This window comes from Haemaphysalis longicornis, unplaced genomic scaffold (genome assembly GCF_048455015.1).
Source record: "Haemaphysalis longicornis isolate Haplotype H1 unplaced genomic scaffold, Haemaphysalis longicornis Haplotype H1 scaffold_1, whole genome shotgun sequence".
Taxonomy (NCBI): domain Eukaryota; kingdom Metazoa; phylum Arthropoda; class Arachnida; order Ixodida; family Ixodidae; genus Haemaphysalis; species Haemaphysalis longicornis.
This window is the reverse complement of record NW_027526203.1, coordinates 185,530,097-185,551,287: the sequence shown is the minus strand read 5'-3', so window position 1 is coordinate 185,551,287 and position 21,191 is coordinate 185,530,097.

Below are 21,191 nucleotides of genomic sequence, written 5' to 3'. Positions count from 1 at the left end.
TTTCTGCAGGTTTCGACTGCCAGTTCGACAGGAATGCTTGTGAACAGTGAACACACATCGAAAGAAACCAGGACGTCGTCATCTTCCAGAACTATGCCCTTCAACTTGCCAATAAAGTCTTCTCAGTTTCGTAAATGCGTACCTGTATTCCCCACCAGTGGTGCAAGGACCTTGTGCAGGTAGCGGAACAACCAGAGGAGCGGCGAACGTGTAAAATCCACAATTGGACGTAACGGGGTTCCGGAAAGGAAGGGCCGATTGCAAGCGCAGAAGCGCCGATTGCAAATCAGTGTACATTGGCGAAATGGGCAATCTTCACAGAAGATTAACGCAGCACCGGAACGACGTAAACAAGGGCCATGCAAGAACAAGCACACTGGCGAAGCACTGTGAGAAAACGGGACACGTGGTCGACTGGGACGAGGTGAAAGTTCTGACAACCGAGCGCAATCTGTCTTCCAGATTGCTGCTCGAATCCCTCATCATTCAGACGACGGCCGACACTATCAACAGAACAGACGGCAATCTGCACCGTATCTATGCCACCTCATTGCGACGGCTCATGCCCAATATATAACTTCGTTTTCCACGCACGTGCTCATTGTGATCAAGGTACCCGTAGGGGTACCGAAACGTCAAACCCCTTCTTTGACTTGGTCAGTGACCTACGTTTCATCGTCACAACCATGGCTTGAACTTGTTTTTTTTTTTTTGAAAACCTCAAAGAGACAAGCTCAGAAGACAACTTTCTCGCAAAGGAGACCTACCAAGCTCTCATGTTCACCACTCTCTCTAACGTGCAGTGCATCAGGCTTCTGTTGAGTGAGCTTCGGTTTCAGTTTGTTTTGACAAGGAAACTTTCTAGCGACCCAATCGAATCATTCTTCGGAATACTGCGGCGCTGGGCGGGCTGTAACGATATGTTGGACGTGCGGAGCACCTTTTGCGGCATAGAAAAAATTCTGAAGACCGGAGTCGGGGATTCTTCAAAGAGCATCAATGTCAGCAGCTCGACATCTTTCTGCTCATCCCAGGCCGTTGTCGGAAGCAATGTACACAGCACTGAGATCACCCCGTCTCCCACCGTTAAGCTGGCACAGTAAGCGCTACGAGACGTCTTCACGTCGGCGGCACCATTCGTGCCAACAGAAGACATGGCCGCACTTTCATTTGTCGGAGGATACATAGCTCGTGCTGTCGCAGAGAATATCGCATGTGACAAGTGCGTTGCTTTGGTCCAGAAACCGAGGGGAAGCTGCGCCACGGACGGGCTGATATCCCACCAGGACAGAGGTGGGCTGTCATATCGGACGCAGCAGCTAGTGCGACTGCTGCATGGATTGAAGACGTTTGTTGACGCCATGCTTTCTGATCGTCGGTTGCTTACGAAGCCCCTCGAAGCATGCTTGAAGCACAACGTTGAGCTCATCGCGTCAATGCCAGTCTTGGTGTATGGAAATTCCGACGAAGGTCATCGGCGAGAGTTGGTAGAACTTATATGTAGAAATTTCATCAGCCGCTGCTGACCAACCTTGCATTAGATATGACCGACAAGAATGCCGTGAGAAGGATATGGTGCACAAAGCCTCTCGCACAAAAAGTTCTCAAACTTTGAAAATCAGCCTTCCACCCATATGCGTGCAGGTGCAGCGCATGCATACACGCGTGTATGTACTCGCAGTGTAACATAACTCTGCGTTCACATCTGTTTTGTTTGTGTTCATTTATAAATATCTTAAGCTGTTTTATGCCGTTTAATTTGTTTGAATTTGTGATAAACGTATGTGTGTTGTCCAATACGTCTCAATCGTATCATTGCCCAATGAAACCGAGAGCTTCAGCGCTGCTGTATCATGAGTCGAAACACAACCATTCAGAACATATTAGAGCAGCAAACTGTGCAGGAAACGGATTACATGTAGGGAGTTACACCTGTCTATTCAAAGTAGCCAATATATCCGCCAAAGAGCGACGAAACCGATACAGTTAAAGCGGGCCCATAAACTGTTTGAGCGAAACAGAATCTGTTCATTTAATGATTGCACAATAAAGCACTCTGGAAAAGAGCACAGTTATCTAAAATAACAACAAAAACGCAGGGATACAAGTTTTATTTTATAATATACTTCAGACGGAAGCAAAATTGTGCACAAAAACCCCGCATGAGCTGACGGCAGCAACCGCTACCGAGGATCGATCACTTGCGCCACCGCGCTGTGGGTGAGGGAAATAGGCCGGTGATCTGGCAGCAATGGGAACCGGCACGACACTGCAGGCATTGAAAAAGTAAAGGAGGCGATGGCAGAACACTGCTCCAGAAATTTTGTCGGGTCAGCTTAGTAACAATAATGCTTTGGTGTCACTTCGTGACTCAGGACAAGGAAGCATTCCTGAATGTAGGGAGCACCGCGTATTTATAGACTAATGTCTGCCCACTGTCTCAGCAATATGAGCAGTCGCAACAGTGCAGCTTTCTTTCTTAAAATGTGCGAAAATTTGTGGTAGTGTTTCTACGTATTCCCTAGCCAGTTAATAGTGATGTGGAATCAACCAACCTCAGAAACCTAGTTTGGTCTGTCAGTTCATATGTGCAACATATAGGTTTTAAATTTAAATTTTTTAGGTCTTTTGTGCTGAAGCCGCACCTGGGCTACAGAGCATGCCATACTGGAGAACTCCGCAATAGTTTCAACCCCCGGAGAATCTCCACACACGGGCACTTTTATTTTTTACCTCCACCAGAAAAATGGCCCCCCACAGCCGGGATCAAACCCGTGTCTTTGGGCCCAGCAGCACAGGCATGTCAGTCTCTAGTCATAAGGTGATAGAAGGTGTGAATTGAAAACACTCAGTAGGCCTGTTTAAAATCTATCATAAGCCTCATTTGATCAAAAATCTACCATGTGCGGATTGGGACGGTTGCCATGGTGAAGCGATAAAAGTGGCTGTGAGGCATGGCAGCAATCAAATAGAAAATTGCCCTTGGTGAACCAAGTTTCATGCTTTTCAGTCTCTTCTGCCTTATCAGTGCTACCTGAAGTGAAGTTGCATACATTGTGTACTTATTGGTGAGGTTATTGCAGAAAAGGTGACCGGACACTTATGCCACCTCCCACTGGCGGAAGTAGCGGGTGGAAGATGCTGAACCCGATAACCACCACCTGATTGACTGCAGAATTTGATGGCCAAGCCACAGCAATGACGAGCAGGGTGCAGTCAAAATTCAGTCGTTTCTTGGAGGCATAACCTAATGCAAGGTTTTTTTTTTTTTTTTTTTGATGAGCGGCATTTGTAGTGTTTGTTTTACAATGCCGGCTCTGCAATGTGTAATCTTCTCAAATGGTGCGTAGCATTCTGCCTTACCCTATTTGTCTCGTCTGGCATGCCTGCACTATGGTCGGCAGAAGCTGCCTGGCATGAAGCAGAGTTGCATCTATGTAGTGGCTGATAACGACGAACAGAAACAGCACAATTGGACTGCATGGCCACCGCGTGTTGTAGGTAATATTGGGCTCTTATTTTCATCTTAACGGCCACGACTGTTATGCTTGTGGTTGCTGTTGATGGAAGTTCAGTAACATCCTGCAGGGCTTAGTGGCCCTTTACCGCTTAATTTTATGCTATGGAAATCAACGGCAGTGTTCATCAATATTTGCTTAGCGATAGCTGTTACTAATGGCTTGCCAGTTAGCGCTGCTCAATTCTTTGGCAATTGCACCCCATGGTTAGGATAGCCAGCTCACAGCATAGCGTATTTTGACATATCTCTACAGCACACCGATGTTTCCATGTGAGCCAGAACACGGAATTAAGGAGGAATTAAGGAGGAAGCAAAGTGAGTTAATACGTATTAAGCTTAGTATAGAGTGACAGGATGTGCGAGTCACGCGATTTAAGGGGGCAGTTGGGTCTTTGGAGCGAAAAATGGTAAAAAAAAGCGTTTTCTGAAAGATAAAATTTCCAGCCTCCACGGCCATTTTTCTATTAGTCTGTAAACTTCCTCATCAAAAGGCACCATATTTTGTTGTCATTATATTATAATAGCATTTTAAAATGCACTCTACATTTCAGTTAGCGCCGAATTTGATGGTGAAACGGCACTTTTCTTACAATGCAAAGCTGGCATTTCGTCCTCAGATATCTCGGCACCCAGAGCAAGGTACAACTGTAATTCTTTTTGCTTCTGATACCGAAATGTGTGGAGAATACAATGTTGGAAACAAATTTTTCAAATGGAGGCTTTGGAAAATTATTGTGTTCACTTGGCGCCACCTGTGAGCCATTTCTGGCAGAGCACGGGAGAAGGGAAGTTCACTGTGTTGTAAATTGAACAAAAAATAGCTGAATCAAAAAATTCTTCCAACGTTGTATTCTTTAGTCAATTGTCTGCCTAGCCACGTGGTAATTGCCATTTCTGTATGGAGTGGTTATTTTGTATCACTGACCCAAAATACTGGCAATTAATCATTAATTAACTCAAAATATAATCAACTTACAAAAAATCTAATGGCAGATTTGAAATCAGCACAAAAAACTCTATAACGTGGCACAGTTTTATTAAAATTGGTTGGTAAATAAAAAAAATAGCTCTAAGACCAGTCTGCCCTCTTAAGCCAAAGCCAAAATGGCCACTTGTGGAGCGTATCGGTGTGCTGTTGCCATTCCATTGAGAAAACAGAATTTCGAAAAATATGCACCAGCTCTAGAAAAATTGAGGATACGTATCGTCATACCTGTTACGGCACTGGTTCTTTATGTTTTTTCTGCTCGTTATCTCTCGCAGGGCAGGAAATGGCCTGAAGAATGGGTGCCTTTAACGTTTTTGTGTTTTCCTAGCTTATGGAATAACTAATTGAAGTTCATATTGGATGTTGCGCACCAGAGCTTCATGTGGGCTGTGAGGGGTGCCATAGAGAGGGAAACATATATTATTCTGTACCACCTGAGGTTCCATGGCTGGGCATTTTATTCTTCAATCCCATGGTTACCAGGGATTGAACCCATCACCTCATCACCTCAGTAGCATCACCTCAAAACCTGTCATTTCTGTAGCACAGCACTTCAGCCTCAGTGCTATGTGATGAAAGTGATGTTGTACCCCAAGAGACTGATATATTTGGGATTCCAGGCAATATGTATGAATACAGATTAAGTTTCATTTCATTACTGTCTTGCAACAAAATGGATAGTTGGCCAAGTTGGTGGGTGTGCATGTTGAAGTGGTACGGCACACACAGATGAAGGACGAGAGAAGAAAGCGCAGGACGGGCGCTGACCCGTAACTACTAGTAGTATTTTATTCAAAAAGGAGCTCAAACATATTATCTGCACGTACAGTCTGGTGTAGTGGAAACACAAACAAAATTGAAACATAAAATAAAACAAGAATAAAGGCACCAGAACGGTGCACATAGCTGGGACATATCTAGAAATGCTTTTTCCTCTTTGTACAGCATCAGAGCAGGTTGGCTTACACACGTGCCGACATTCTTGCTTATATGATAGGATTTGACAATTTCACATAGCTAGTCCTAAGGTGTAGAAAATGTCGTAATCAAGAAAACACTTACACGTTTCAATTTTCTTTGTTTCCACTACGCCAGACTGTATGTGTAGGCTATGTATTTGTGCGCCTTTCAATAAAAGAACTAGTTGCAAGTCAGCGCTCGTTCTGTGCCTTTTTTTTTTGTTGAAGCAATGTACAGAGCGCTACATTATTAACTCGACCCACCCTTAATTTGAAGCTATGTATATGTCGCATTCGCCAAATGATGTGTACAAACTGTTTTTTTTATAGTTTTCCATTTCATAATTATACAGTGAAAAAGGTTTCATCAAGTTTTGAACTTTTTTTTTTGTCACCGTGAGAACCGAATAAACGAGATTTCATTGCAATTATCTTGTGTTTACGAGACAAAAGCATAGATCTAGGCCATGTACATGTACCCTGAAGCATTAAAGGGACACTGAAGTGATTTGTAAACATTGCGGGATTACTAGCGCAAATTGTAGGGAGTCCACAGGCCATGTTTCGACCACTCTGAGTGCGTTTATGCGAATTTATTTAGTAGAAAAATCAATTCGGAAATGCTGTCCTCCCCTTGCATCCTCGCCCATTTCCTGTGGCATTTTTGTGTGATGTTAGGAGGAAATGACTGGGCTTGACTGCGCTACTGCATGGCTCGCCGACCTTCCGACAGAGTCAGTCAGCCCAGCGTTTAGTCCGCCGGCCGCCGACGAGTCGTCGCAATTTGTTCGCTCAGTTGAAACTCCAGGCCGAGTGGTCTGGAGCGGTAGGTATGTTATTTTGCAAGTCACAAGTTCAAATCCCCAAGGGTACATTCTTTTTTTTTTTTTTTGTAAATTGAATTTTTCGTTTTCGGCGAAGGTTTTCTATACTGAGTTCACCATTTTTGGGCCATAATGTTCACTGCTTCACGAACTAGTTCACAGAACGCGCGCAGGCTGACACTGACGCGCTAGCAAGTTCATGTTGGCGTGCTGTTGCCATAAGCACCGACTGCTTGCGGGCAGTGGGCACAGGCCAGAATCCACAGACCCTTGGCCTGGTGCGAACACGCTTTTTACGATACAGGCATGAGTGAGGCAAGCTCCAAATATGGGGGAAAAGCACATGGCATTCGAGCGTCTGCGGGGACGCGGAGGGCGTTCATCCACTGCGTAGGCCTCGGCTAGTGATAGCTACGATTCCAAGCCATCCTGGGAGGCTTATCTTAGGCATTTTACAGCCGACAACATGGCAGAAGCACGGTACGACGATTACTGAGATATCGAGAATGCCCACCCAACGATGCCGTCGGATGTCAAGCATGTTGTATTACAGAACTGACACCAAAACTTGTTTGAATGCTAATCTTGGACATCGTCCAATCACGGTGCATCTCCTCCCGTCGTCACAGCCTTTAGTTGGTGCGGCCGCCGCAGACCCCGCGTGGTAGTTTTTGTTCTTTCACACTTTATAAAATAATTACCGACTTATCAACCTGATAAACGAGGAAAAGTGTGTTAATTTGAGCCAGTCTACGCATGCAAGCAAAAACGGGAGCTTGACAAATTTACTTCAGTGTCCCTTTAACTGTGCCTGTACTGTACAACACTTGCTGTCAAGTCATTAAATCTTGTAGAGCCTGTAGCCTGGTGCATGTCTGATGCTGAATGCAGTGAGCTTATTGACATAAGGAAAATCTGTGAGCATGAAGTTGATCATTAGTTTTTTTTTTCTAACATTTCCTACAATCAATGAGTCATTATCTGCTCGCCCTGTACTGGGTACCTGGCAGCCAGTAAATATAAGATTTCATATGAATGTCGGGCATTCATATTCAACCATCAAGGTATTAGAGAAATTGACGCTTTCATGATTGCTTGGCTGTTATATCCTTTATCAGGCTCTTGTCAAATCATGTCTGCTGTCATAAAAAGTGAAGCATGAGGAATCAGATTAGCAGTTTTGATAGACACTAGAAAATGGTGCCTTGAAGTAGCATTTTCTAAAAAGCAAGAAAATGTTTTGTCAATCTTAGCAGTGGTTCACACACCATCTCTGTATGAGTCCCAGTGACTTTGGTTACAATGAACATACCACTCGGATAGTGGCGTTTCCTGCAATGCTTGAGTAAAACATACTACAGTGTGCATAGCCACCTTGACCATCTTTCACGAAGCTAAATTCTGGCATTTGCGATTTCTTATGCTGCTGATTGATGGCAGAGGTTTTTCAAGCTTTTGTAACCAGTTTCCAGTCTTGGTAAGTTCTGGCCACATTCACCTGACACCATCAGACATTTTCAAAGCAACATCTTCATTAGATATTTGGACAGAGAGAGAGAGAGAGTGAAAGAGACGAAGAGCTCTTGTGAATACTAATAAAATAATAATGTCTTTATTTGTTTCAGTAGCAAACAGTCTGCTAGTGTCAGTGCTTGCTTTACAAAATGAGAATGACTGACGAGGGGGCCCACCATAACCAATGGGATTTATGGTAGTGCAATCAGGAAAGGGAAGACAAAAAAAAGAGCACTTCAGAGAAGGGAAATAAAAATAAAAAAATAGAGCGGGCATGACATCACAATAAATGTGTATCACACCTTCATGGCCAATTATTCGTAACAATGCCTTAATTAAATTTTCATAAACATTGCAGCATGAAACTTCGCTCATGGAAAAGTGTCATTTATTTGAGTAGTCATTAGTTCATTGTGCAAAATTTCTAGGCTGCTTTGTATTAAGTATTCAGCCATTGACATGTGCAGTTTAAAAAGACGGCAGGAAATTGATTCTTTCTGCATTGCATCCCGGAAACACTGGTGCTATACTCGGTTACAACTCAAGAACGGCACCACCTCATGTAGTGTATCACTCCGCCAAAGCGCCGGACCCGTGACGTCAGTGCGCGCGCGTTTTAAAAGGGGTTTGCTATGAATGCACGATATCGACTGCCTTGTCTCACGCAGTTTGTTTGTCGTCACTGGAGTCGTTTATAAGCATATTAAGTCCAAAAAATCACGGGAACGGTTCACGCCATGTTCAAAATATTCCCAGTAACGCCCTACTTTCGCCGCGCGGAGAAACATCCGGCTACGGTGATAAGGCACAGTGGCAACTTCCGGTGCCATTCTTAAGATGTCACCGAGTATAGTGTCTTTTGACTCCTTGATACGAGTATCTCGGGCACCGCGCAGATCGAGAAAGATGTACGGCTCCAAGCGCTGCGACTCTGCATGTTAAGGAAGCCATTCTGCATTCATCATGAATTAGTTTGATTTTCAAATTGAATGGACACTGATCTTGTAAAGGTGTTTGCCCTTGCAAGTAATGCTAAATGGAAAGGTTGCACTCATGCAGAGAACTTGTCAGAATGCCTTGGTGAGAATTTTATAGCCGATAATTAGCAGTTTATTCGGCTCATTCCTCATAAAAAATCTGATCAGAGCGGAGGCTTACTTAAACCAATGCCAGTGTTTCAACAAAGAACTTGTTTTCTCCTTGTCCAAGGCAAGTACGTTGTAGAAGCATTGCCACCTGGCAGTGTTTAACGACATTCAGTGTTTGTATTAAGCCACCTAGTTCTAAGTTTAAATATGTTGAACTGCCTCCCTCTATTTCCTCTATTTAGCGTTTCTTTACTATTCTTTACTATTCATCTTGCTTTCTCCAGTGTGCCCGTTCTTGCCCCAATGGCAGCACATAAATGCATTGCAGGGAAATTGCACCATACAAAAAAATGCCTCTTATGTGGTTGAAAAGGGCGAAATTTTCAATAAAATACGGTCCTTAATTCTTGAAGCAGCACCCCCCTTAAAAGAAAAACATTAATTCACATTTGTTGCTTTGGTTACCTTATTAAACCTGGTAATATGAGTGCAAACATTTGTACAGGAAGACTGCGCACCACCTCATGAAACGTAACCTCATTTAAACAGATTAAATTTATTTGCTACTGCTGCCGCCCACAAGCTCGGATTAACGTGGCTAGAGAGACTTGAAAAAATTGTTGGCTATTTATGATTACACCACCTGAACCTACGTGAATCACCTGCTGTTCAGAAGACTGTTTGGCAGTTCAACAAATCAGCCTTAGTAGTTGCGTTCGCTTATTGAGGGCTGTCATGCCAGTTTTGACGTCGTCATCGTCACGCTACTGGAAACGAATAAAAGTGTAAGCAGAGCTCGGGTCTTTACTTTTGCTGGTTTTTAAGGACTTCCTTCAAAGCAATGCTCAGCTAATTTTTTTTTTGTACCGTGTTTTAGCTCTTGTTTAGCGATTTTCTTTGAAAAGAAGCAGAGGTCCTGCGCAGTGCGATACTTGACGTGGAACGTATGATACGTCATCAATAATGGAAAAAATTGTTCAATGTGTTCAAGCTCTGTGTCAGAATGTCACATTTCGTTTTCATTACGTTTTTCCTACGCAGCTGCATCACTATATTTTTGATATAAGAGATCGCTCCTGTGAACTTATCCAGAAAGTGCCGTGTTGGACTCGACACAGTTCAATATATAGACAAGCACTGAACTGAGAAAGGTCATTTTGTTGTCTTTCGTGCCTTCTCTCGCAAAAATTAAAATACAGTAGCATGATTATTGCACAACCCTCACGCAGATCCCCGCAGCATGCAATTGCTCCCTCTAAGCGTGCGCACACAAGCCTACACGTGTGTGCATATGTTGTATATATATATCTATACATCTACATATATATATATATATATATAGAAAGAAATGCTGGCAGTCTACAAGGCCAAAGAAGGCATAGGGGAATGGTTAGAAAATTTTTTACCGTTAGTGACGTTACATTATTTTTTTTAATAATACGTGAGAAAGAAAAAAAGAAAAACACGCGCAGCTGGGCGCGTGTTTTTCTTTCTTTCTTCTCACGTATTATTAAAAAAAATAATGTAACGTCACTAACGGTAAAAAATTTTCTAACCATTCCCCTATGCCTTCTTTGGCCTTGTAGACTGCCAGCATTTCTTTCGGTATTTCCTAACGAGCCCCTCATTTCCAAACCTTAAATATATATATATATATATATATATATATATATATATATATATATATATATAAATCTGAACACATGCATGACCAAAAACACTTTTTAGAACTCTCACAACATGCTGTGGCATAATAGGCCCATTTGTGTCGCGCACAAAGAAAATTGGCTTTCTGGAGTACAGAACTTCCTGGCTGAACGTGCAACTCACCGTGACAATCTGATGCCCACTTTGTTGGCCGCTGACCCCGTTTGCTCAATGTGTGCTCATGTATGGTACATGTGAATCGCTAATTGTGCGGCTCATTGCTATGCAACTTATGTGTGGAAGGTGGGCTTACATGGTTTTTGCGCTCCTTGAACGATGTAGGCCCAATGACTTTCAGTGATTGCCTTTAAGGGTAAGAATTATACTTGGGTCCAGTATTACTCGGAGTCGGCATTAGCCTGGTGGACGGAAGTGGGTGCGCTTTCGAAGAGTAAAATGGTACTATCTGTTCCAAATAGACAGGCAGGCGACAACCCGGTTGGAATAATTAAGCTCTTTTGCTAGCAACTGTAGATTGTACTTGAGAACTTTCTTGATGCTTCACGCGCACTTCACACCTTACCAATGATAGCACCAAAGTTCCAATGACTGTGTGAGTTTTTGCTGCCTGTAAAAACTGTTTGTCGGTGTTTCTTCTTCTGTATTTTTTTTAATGGTCGTCGCTGCAGGCCATGATAAAATTTTGCTGGGGCAGATTTGTGGAAGCTTGAAAAAATTACACTAAAGCTAAAAAGCTGGACGCTAGCTGCCAAGATGATAAGACGTGCATTTATTTTAATCGCAAACAGGTTCAGGTCTTGCAGTGTTGCGTGCAATAAAACCATCTTACAGTGTAACATGCCTTCCAAACTGCAAATACGTTGTTTGAATGAAATATTTATTTTTATTCATGTTGTTAATTTTGCTGGGTGTCACACATTTTAATTTACTCTGCAATGGCTTGAACAATGTGGAAGTCGTGTATGGTTTATATAAGGTTGAAGAAACACTTGTTTTTTGTTTTATTTTTATGTATACATCTTTGCCTTACTTGAAAGGTAAGAAATATATTCTACAAATGAATTGACAGTTCCCAAGTATTGTGTTGCACGGGACAAAGAAGTTGTAATGCTATGAAATGAAATAAAGGATTGTTAAGCTTGTTGACCCGACGGATGTTGTGCTTACATTGAAAGAATGCAGTTGCGATGAGAGGTGTAACTCAGTTCTGCTTGTTCACGTATCCCAGTGCTAAGGAAGTGGACCATGTGTTGTAGCTTTTATTATATTATTTCAAGATGAAAATGAACAGTGGTTATATGAAATACTTGCCCACTCCGAAGACAACCAGGGAGATACTGGCCCATAGCAGTGCTGGGGCTATCAAGGCCACCCATCGAATCAATCAATCCTGACGCAAGTAATGGGCCGCTGTATTTGCACTGCCGTCATGTAACAATATTTTATTTTCTTTATATGATGAATTTTTGTCACCATACATACTAAGCAACTGTGGTAGGATTTTTATGAATGTATTTCTTTTGCTCCTGTAGGCTTATCGCATTTTGTACAGGCTGAAATTAATTTTAATAGCCTAACATATTGCTTAATGTGTTTTTATGATATGGGGCAATGAAAAGGATGCATCTCACCTGATGTGGTGGCAGTTGAAGTATACTCCAGCCAGCGCTGGGTTATGTTTGCTTGCTTTTATTTCCCCCGCCCGCCAGAGGAAGACTTGTGTGTTGCCTGTTCACACTCGTCAAACGTACAAATAAACAAAAAATAGCAAAAGTAATCGCTAACCACTGAAGCAACTGAAATCATTTCAGGCATATTGATGAGGTGAAAAGGTAGACAAGGGCAGCAGGGAAAACTCATTGATAGATTTGTGGTTCGTTTTGGTGGTGCAGAAACCTTTCGCTGTTGGTATCAGCGGTGACGGTGATGAGACGAGACGAGGACGACGGCAGGATGCGATAGCGAAAAAAACTGCATTTACAATTGTTTCCAAATGTTGTTTACAAGAGGAGTGACAGCTGAGCATTGCTGTCTTAGCGTTCGCCTGGTACTTCAGTTACAGCCCAGAACTTCTTTCTTGGTGATCGACTGTTCCGCATGCAGGTACGCCCTAGACAGCAAGGTTTTACGAGCACTAAGCATAGAGGTTTGCTGGTTTGTATGGGGTTCAAAGTCTATACAGCCAAGTTCATTGCTGGCCATATTTTGCTTCGCGCATTATGTGGGGCGCAGCCAACTTTTCAAATAAACCCATGGTGGAGCCAAGCGCTCCCAATTGATTTCCCGGTGTTCCTCGGCTTTCCCACACGCAGTGGTCACAGGAGAAAGCATGAACGCCAGCAAGGCATGTTTCCCAGGGCCGGGAAGGTTTCAGGCGCCGTTGTGCCCACAGATGTGGTTTCCCCTTACACACTGCAGACGTGAAATAGTGCGTTCAGGCACGCATTCGGTGGCCGCAAGTCTAAGTCATGACAACCCTTGAGCAACAACGCTTTGTTGTCCCTCTGCAGGCACGTTGAAGGGAGCTGCCGCAGTCCCCGAAATACCATTAGGCAGTTTCGGGCCCACTTCACCTATCTCCCCCCCCCTAAAACCTCATAGCATAGCATAGCCATTACGGCGGCCGCCACAAAGAGGCCGTGGAGTGGTAAATGTTTGACCCGAGTCTTTCATCTACCATATCCCTCGTGCCGGAATGACAAAGGAAAAAGCATGTCAGCAGCCTTACAGAGCCCGAAAAATCTGACTTGAATGGCGGCTCTAGTCGACAAGTCTCGGCATATAAAAAATCAGAAAACTTGGACTCTTCAGAGTGCCGTACTTTGTGGATTCGAATAGTGTCAAAGAGAAAGGAGGATTCTTCAATGAGGCGGAAGAGGTCAACCATGGGCCTTGCCACTCCAGATAGCTGGTGAATATGTAGTGAACAGTAAACTCGAACACAAAGAGGAAAAGAATTAAAGGCACAAACAAAAAAAACATAGATGGGGAAACAGTCACAAAGTGGCTTGTAGCCCGGAGGCATTTCTTTCAGATTATTTTTATGGGCAGTCGGGTGGGAAGAGAGAAGTGGAAATGTGATATAGAAGGATGTGGTTTTAGTAGGTTTCGGTCTGTTGTCGGCGGAGGACGTAGGCTTGTTGGGCGGTGAGGGAAGGGGTGGAAGGGGGGGAAGGCAGGTATCGCCGCCGGGAGTTGGTGTAGAGAGAGAGAATTCTCACACCCCTCTCAACACATACCACCTCGTCTTCTCCTGCCCCCAACACCCACACGCGCTTACCCCTTCTCTGCCCATGAGCAGTGGGAGTCCGAGGTGACCAGCTCCACACCGGAGCAGCAAGTCGCCCTGGTGTGGCGCGCCCTGGAGGCAGCCCGGACGAGGGGCTTCCTGGACTTAAGAGGCTAGCCACACCCCTCCACACCTTCACTTTAAGCTCAATAAAGGTTTTACCGACCAACCAACCAAAGATTTTTTCGGGCGAAGTAATATTCGCGCTGTCGCTCACACCTACACGAATTATGGATAAGAGCACGTGTTAAATGCCCTCCCCAATGCCATAAAGGGGAGAGAAAGAGAGAATGCACATTTTCGTTGGTGGATAATTGAAGAATTTTCTTATGGGTGGCCTCTTCGTTTAAGGACTCAGTTGCTTCTCGCAGCTGCTTACCGCCCACTCCACCCGCTGCTGTTTTGCATGGCGAGGAAGGAGCTGGCGAGGGCGCAGTCCGGAAGCTTAGGTGTATACCAAACTGATTAGGTGGTTTAGGAAGTGAACTGAGACACCCACAAGTGGCGCTTGCTCAAGTGGAGCGGAGAGGGGAGAGGGTCTGCGAAAAGTGAGCCAGAGTTGCAGATGGGTGTAACAAGGAGGGGTTCGTTCGCAGGGCCCGAAAGGCCCTTGCTGGAGGGGGGGGGCATTCGGGTGAGGAGGAGGGAAGGTTCATGGACTCAGCTGATAGTAGGAAGTGACGTCCACATACAAGATCAGAAAATTTACACTATCTTCCCGCGAGGGGAACCATGGGGTAGATGCGATGCATCGAGGGTTGCCGTTGCGTTATTCAAATCATCGGACAATGTCATCGGAGCGCCGGCGGCGAAACGACTGAGCGGAGCAGCGCACTTACCGCGTTTATATGCAGCAGAATGAGAGAGAGCAGCGCATAGCAGCGCACAGCAGCGTATGCGCATGTGTTAACCAAGCGCAAGCGCGAGCGCAAGCTGCGCGCTAACGCACAGCTGGCACGGCGACGGGAGCGAGCTGACCGCGCTGACGCACAGATGGCGCTGCGGTGAGAGCGGCGGAGCGCACAGCTGCCGCGCCGAGGATGCGGACTACGCCGCGACAACAACGCGGGACAAGGCGAGTTAAAGAGATGCGTCGCATCTAAAAGATGGGTGCCAGAACTCGCCTTCCATTCCGGATGCTACCTGCCGCGGTGGCTCAGTTGGTAAGGCATAGTGCTGTTGAGCCCAAGGACTCGGGTTCAATTCCCAGCCATGACGGTCGCTTTTCTAATGTAGGCAAAAAGCAAAAACGCCCGTGTGTACAAGATTTCGGGGAACGTTGAAGAACCCCAGGTGGTCAAAATTAATCCAGAGCCCTCCACTATGGTGCCCTCATCGCCTGTGTAGCGTCGGCGCGTTAAACCCCCCTGTTAGCACAGAATGTTGCCCGAACATTTCCACAAAAACATAATGTCCGCTTTTTTTAATGTAGTGCAACGTTTCCCAGAAACATTGCGTCAACATATGATATTAGCATTGCTCCAACATGGGGGCAACGTTTTAAGGGTGTTGTTTTAAAGGGACACTGAAGTGAATTTGTCAAGCTCCCGTTTTTGCTTGCACTGCGTAGACTGGCTCAAATTAGCACACTTTTCATCGTTTATTCGGTTGACAAATCGGTAATTATTTTACAAAGCGCGAAAGAAGAAAAACTACCATGCGCGGTTTGCGGCGGCCGCACCAACTAAAGCTGTGACGTTAGGAAGAGCGGGCACCGTGATTGGACGATGCCCAAGGTTAGCAATCAAACAAGTTTCGGTTTCGGTTCTGTAAAAAACAACCGTTGGCGTTGTTGGATGGGCATTCTCAATAACTCAGTAATCATCGTACCGCGCTTCTGCCATGTTGTCAGCTGTAAAAATGCATAAAGATAAGCCTCCTAGGACGGATTGGAATCGTAGCATTCACTAGCCGAAACCTACGCAGTGCATGAACGCCCTCCGCGTACCCGCAGACGCCCAAATGTCATGCGCTTTTCCCCCATATTTGGAGCTTGCCTCCCTCATGCCTGTGTCGTTAAAAGCGTGTTCGCACCAGGCCAAGGGTCTGTTCATTCTGGCCTGTGCCCACTGCCTGCAAGCAGTCGGTGCTTATGGCAACAGCACGCCAACGAGAACTCGCTAGCGCGCCAGTGCCAGCCTGCGCGCGTTTTGTGAACTAGTTCGTGGAGCCATGTACGTTGCGGCCCAAAAAAAGGTGAACTCAATATAGAAAACATCGGCGGAAAACGAAAAAGTTAACTTAAAAAAAAAAAGCACGTACCCGCGGGGATTTGAACTCGTGACTTGCAAAATACTTGCGGTGGCACACCTAGCAACCCAGACCGCTCGGCCACGGAACGGGTTTTTTTTTTTTTTTAAACAATAACTTTATTTACACATAAATATACACGTTATGCCGAGTGTTACACATGGTTCAGGAGCAGCTCTGACAGCGGATGTGTCCGTTACATGTTTGAGTGGTAAGATGACAACAAACGTAAATCCAGGAGAAGAAAAAAAATCACAAAGGCAAAGAGAAACCAAGCAAAAAAGAAGGACAAAGAGAACAGCAACACAGGCTATACAAAAAACAAGGGCTGAAGGAATTGTGAGCGTCCTATTAGCTGGCGCTAATCTCTCTTGTACCTCTAAAGAGGGGCTGGTCAACGTAGATGCGCTGGCTCGTTAAACGGTCCAATCACATTTTTTTATTTTATTAATGCCTTAGACATGTCCCTTCCTGCGTCTTTCCTCATTTGTTTTGTAGCGCTTCAGCGCATGGCTGCCTCGGGCGAGCTTCCTTCGCAGTTCCAGGTCACAGTCAGATATGTGCCCAATGCACTAACCGTCCATTGGACCTCCCGCAGAAAGTGTCGCCATGCGGGTTGTGGGTGGAGGGCGCACTCCACTGCATCTACCCTCGCTTTCCAGAGGGAGTGGAGTCCAATGGCTAGGACACAATCACGGAAAGCGGGGTGCTCTGTGTCCACGCACAGGAACTTGAGGCCCGTCCAAGTGACGTTCCACGATGTTCTGAAGCACGATTGTATTTCGTGCCAGAAGTACATCGCCGTGTTGCAGTCAAGGAATGCATGTTCTGCGGTTTCTGGTTTGCCACACAGGAGGCACCCGGCGCCCCAGGGAAGGAAGAAGCCCCGCTCCTGCTGACGCGCCATGACTGGCAACACTGCCGCGTGGAAACGGAAAAAAAAATCTTTTGTGCCGACTGGGATGGGCGATTGCCTGACTCGCTTGAGCATATCGCCTCCACCCTGAGGGACCGGAGGCTGAGGGTACAGAGAGGGTGGCAAAGTCTGCGCTACTAAGTCCCAGTATAACTTTCTTGGGTTCACAGTGAGCAGGTATTCCCAAGAAAAATACGTCTGCAGTGATGCCACCGCGTTCGCTATCTCCCCGTAGAACCCGGTGATGCGAGAGCCGTGATCGACAGATACTGACGTGGCAAGCCACGGCCGCAAGTGAAAGGAACCTAGACATTGGATGGCCGCTTGAAGGAACGGGTCAACCTGGTCGCGGAAGAAAATGAAGCGCTGGACGACGAGCTTGAGTTCTGCGTTTATCAGTCCTATGCCTCCCCCCTCCACGCTCCAGAAGAGATTCGTTCGGCGCATGGGCTCGTATTGTGACCGCCAAACGAACACCGCCCACGACCGTGTAACCTCTGTATCGAGCCGGCATCGATGGTGGTGATGCGCGCTGCGTACAGAATCGCGGGGTATGCTACCATGTTGCACAACAGGGACCTTGCGTAAATGGATATGTTACGGTTCCTCCAGGGGTGAAGCTTCCATTCGGCCGTGTCAACTTTTGCTTTCCACCGAGGCGCCACCGCCTGGCCCACTCCGATCTTTACCCCTAGATATGTCTCAACGCGGTCCGACCACCGCATGTTGAAGCACTTGCGCGGCTTTCTTTCCCAGCACCCCAACCAGGCTCCCTCGGATTTTTCAAGGTTCAGCTCAGCACCGGATAAACCGCAGAATTGATGTGCCAGTCGGAGTACTTCTCCGGCTTGTGCAGCTGTTGTGCAGATGAGGGCAACGTCGTCGGCATATGCCAACACTCGGAGTTCCCGTCCGCCCATAACGAGTCCTTCGATTTTGGTGGACGCAGCAACCATGCGACACAGCGGCTCCAGGTAAAGAGCAAAAAGTAGTGGAGACATTGGACAGCCTTGGCGGACAGAGTTTTGTACCATGATGGGGTTTCCTACTTGCCCATTAACGATTATGCTCGTCGTGATTTGGGTGTAGCATATCTGGATCCACTCCATCATGGCATCTCCAACTCCGCAGTGCCTGAGGAGCGTGAACAGGAAAGGCCGTTGTACCCTGTCGAATGCCTTCCTGAGGTCGAGCTGTAGCACAGCCAGTGGTGCCAACCCTAGCTCTCCCGCCTCACAAGCGGTCCTCATCCAGTGAAGGTTGGAATTTATTGTTCGCCCTTTAAAACCGCAAGTCTGGTGTGGGCCCACCACCGGACTAAGGGCCGTTTCGAGTCGATGAGCCAGTATCCGAGCCAGGATTTTGTAGTCCGACGACAAAAGGAAAATCGGGCGGAAATCGGATGTGCTTGGGATTGGATCGGATTGTGGTGTTTTCGGCAAGAGGACCAGGTGGCTATATCGCATGGAAGGAGGAAGTAGCTTTTAAATGCAGAGCATTTTAGTAACTCACGATGTCACCCGCGTTGGCGTCCGTAGTCCGCATCACTACGTAGTCCGCACCCTACACTATATAAAGAAATAATACCTTCCGGCGCCAGGTTTCGATCCCACGACTCTGCGGGCGGAACGCAAGGTACACGGCACTTTACCGACTGCGCCACGGAGCCGACACAGAATGGAAGGTTACGCACGCGCCTTATATCCTTGACTCATTCAACCGTCGGCCACAGGTGCGCCCTCTCCCCCGCGTCCTCCTCGCCTTCTCTCCGCTCGCAACACCCTCTCTCGCCGCGTTCGGTTCGCGTTCATGTGGTGGCGCGATTTCGGCGCTATAACACTCTCTCGCGAAGGGCATTGGATTGGATTCGATTGGCTTGGCTTGGCTTGGATTTGGATTGGGTTGGATTAAAGTGGATTGTGTTGGATTGTGTTGCGTCATAGCCGCGCCACGTTGCGTCGTAGCCTCTCCACGTTGCATAATAGCCGCGGCAGGGGGTTCACGGCACGTTTCACCATCGACTTCATCGACAATGTCTACGCTGGAAGACAACAATTACAACAACAACAACCAATACGTAATCCATAAGACTTGCAGGCACGCCCCCCGCGGAAATGCTCTGCATTTGATCGTGCCCCTCGCGAGGGGGATGTTTTGATTTTTTGTGCATTGTGTCCTCGAAAACTGAAGCGAGTACCGGACTTAAAATTTTTTGAAAAGCCTGATAAAATTCTGAGACAATCCCGTCTGGACCTGGGGACTTGTTTTTGGGTAGCTGTTTAATTACGGATTCTACCTCCGCTGCAGTTATTGGAGAGTTAATTAATTCTCTCAAATCATCCGATACCTTTGGGAGCTCGCAAAGAACGTCCTCGGGGATGGGGTCCAATCCGATCTGCAAATTAAACAGGCTGGAGAGAGAGAGAGAGAATAACTTTATTTCTGACGAGGCTCAGTCCTAGCGAGTGTCCCTCAGGTGAGGGAGGCGCGCCAGGTAATCCTGAGCCCTAGTGGCGGTCAGGAGCTGTAGCTCGGGCGAGGAGCTCCCGGTCACCTCCAGCCAGGTAGTGGGAGGGTTGGGTAAACGGAGTGGTGGTAAAGAGGGGCATTCCCAAATGGCGTGTGGCGTGGTATCTCGAGCTCCACATGCCGGGCAGTTTGGGCGGGGATATAATGTGGGATAGATGTGGTGGAGGACGTGTCTGGTGGGGAGGGAATGGGTCTGTAATTGTCGCCATAATCTGTCCAAGGGTGAAGGAAGAGACGTGTGAGGGGGCGGTAGTTCTAGCCGCTCTAGGCGGTAATGTGTGGTAATGTCGCTAAAAGTAAGCAGGGGTTCGCGAGCGTTTCGTGCGCCGTGCTGTGAGACGTCCACGTCTGGTGCTCGGTAAATGAGTCCTCGAGCGGCCAGGTGGGCCGTTTCCGCACCGCCAAAGCCCACGTGGCCGGGGGTCCAGTGCAGGATTATGATTTTGTTGGGAGGAGCCCAAGCAACCACGGACGTCCGTTGGACGGCCGAAATACAGCCGGACATCCAAGGCCCAGTTTGGACGGCCACTGTACGTCCATTTTAAATGCAGAGCATTTCAGTAACTCACGATGTCACCCGCGTTGGCGTCCGTAGTCCGCATCGCTCCCCCTACACTATATATATAAAAAAAATACTTACCGGCGCCAGGTTTCGAACCAACGACTCTGCGGGCGGAACGCAAGGTACATGGTACTCTAACCACTGCACCACAAACCCGACACATAATAGAAGGTTACGAACACGCCTTATATCCTTGACCCATTCAACCGGCGGCCACAGGTGCGCCCTCTCCCCCGCGTCCTCCTCGCCTTCTCTCCGCTCGCAACGCCCTCTCTCGCCGCGCTCGGTTCGGGCGCACAACAGGTGGGGACGTGCGCAACACCCTCTCTCGCCGCGTTGGGTTCGCGCTGATCAACAGCCGGGTCGCGCGCAAGAACAGGTGGGGGCGCTCGCATCGCGCTCTCTCGCCGCGGTCGGTTCGTTCGCGCGTGCTCCGGTCGCTAACATCTGTGGCGTGATCGTGACGTCAACATCACGCGTTCGTGTGGTGGCGCGATTTTGGCGCTATAACACTCTCTGGCGAGGGGCATTGGATTGGATTCGATTGGCTTGGCTTTGCTTGGATTGGATTTGGATTGGATTGGATTAAAGTGGATTGTGTTGGATTGTGTTGCGTCATAGCCGCGCCACGTTGCGTCATAGCCGCTCCACGTTGAGTCATAGCCGCGGCAGGGGGTTCACGGCACGTTTCACGTTTCACCAGCGACTTCATCGACAATGTCTACGCTGGAAGACAACAATTACAACAACAACCAATACGTAATCCATACGACTTGCAGGCGCGCCCCCCGCGGAAATGCTCTGCATTTGATCGTGCCCCTCGCGAGGGGGATGTTCTAAACGCAGAGCATTTCAGTAACTCACGCTGTTTCGCGAATGGGGCTACGGAGCCTCTTTGCGGCCGCTGAATTTCGCGAGTGAGACCGAAGGATGAAACGGCAGCAACCAGCGTAGCCGTTTCACTACGACCGCTTGAACCATTATTTGGTTCTTTCCTTCTGTACAGTTTTTAAAACTAGCCACGCTTAACGTAGTCAGCCTTGTCTCCGCAAAACGGAGACTTTGGCTATTAGAACTTCTGAA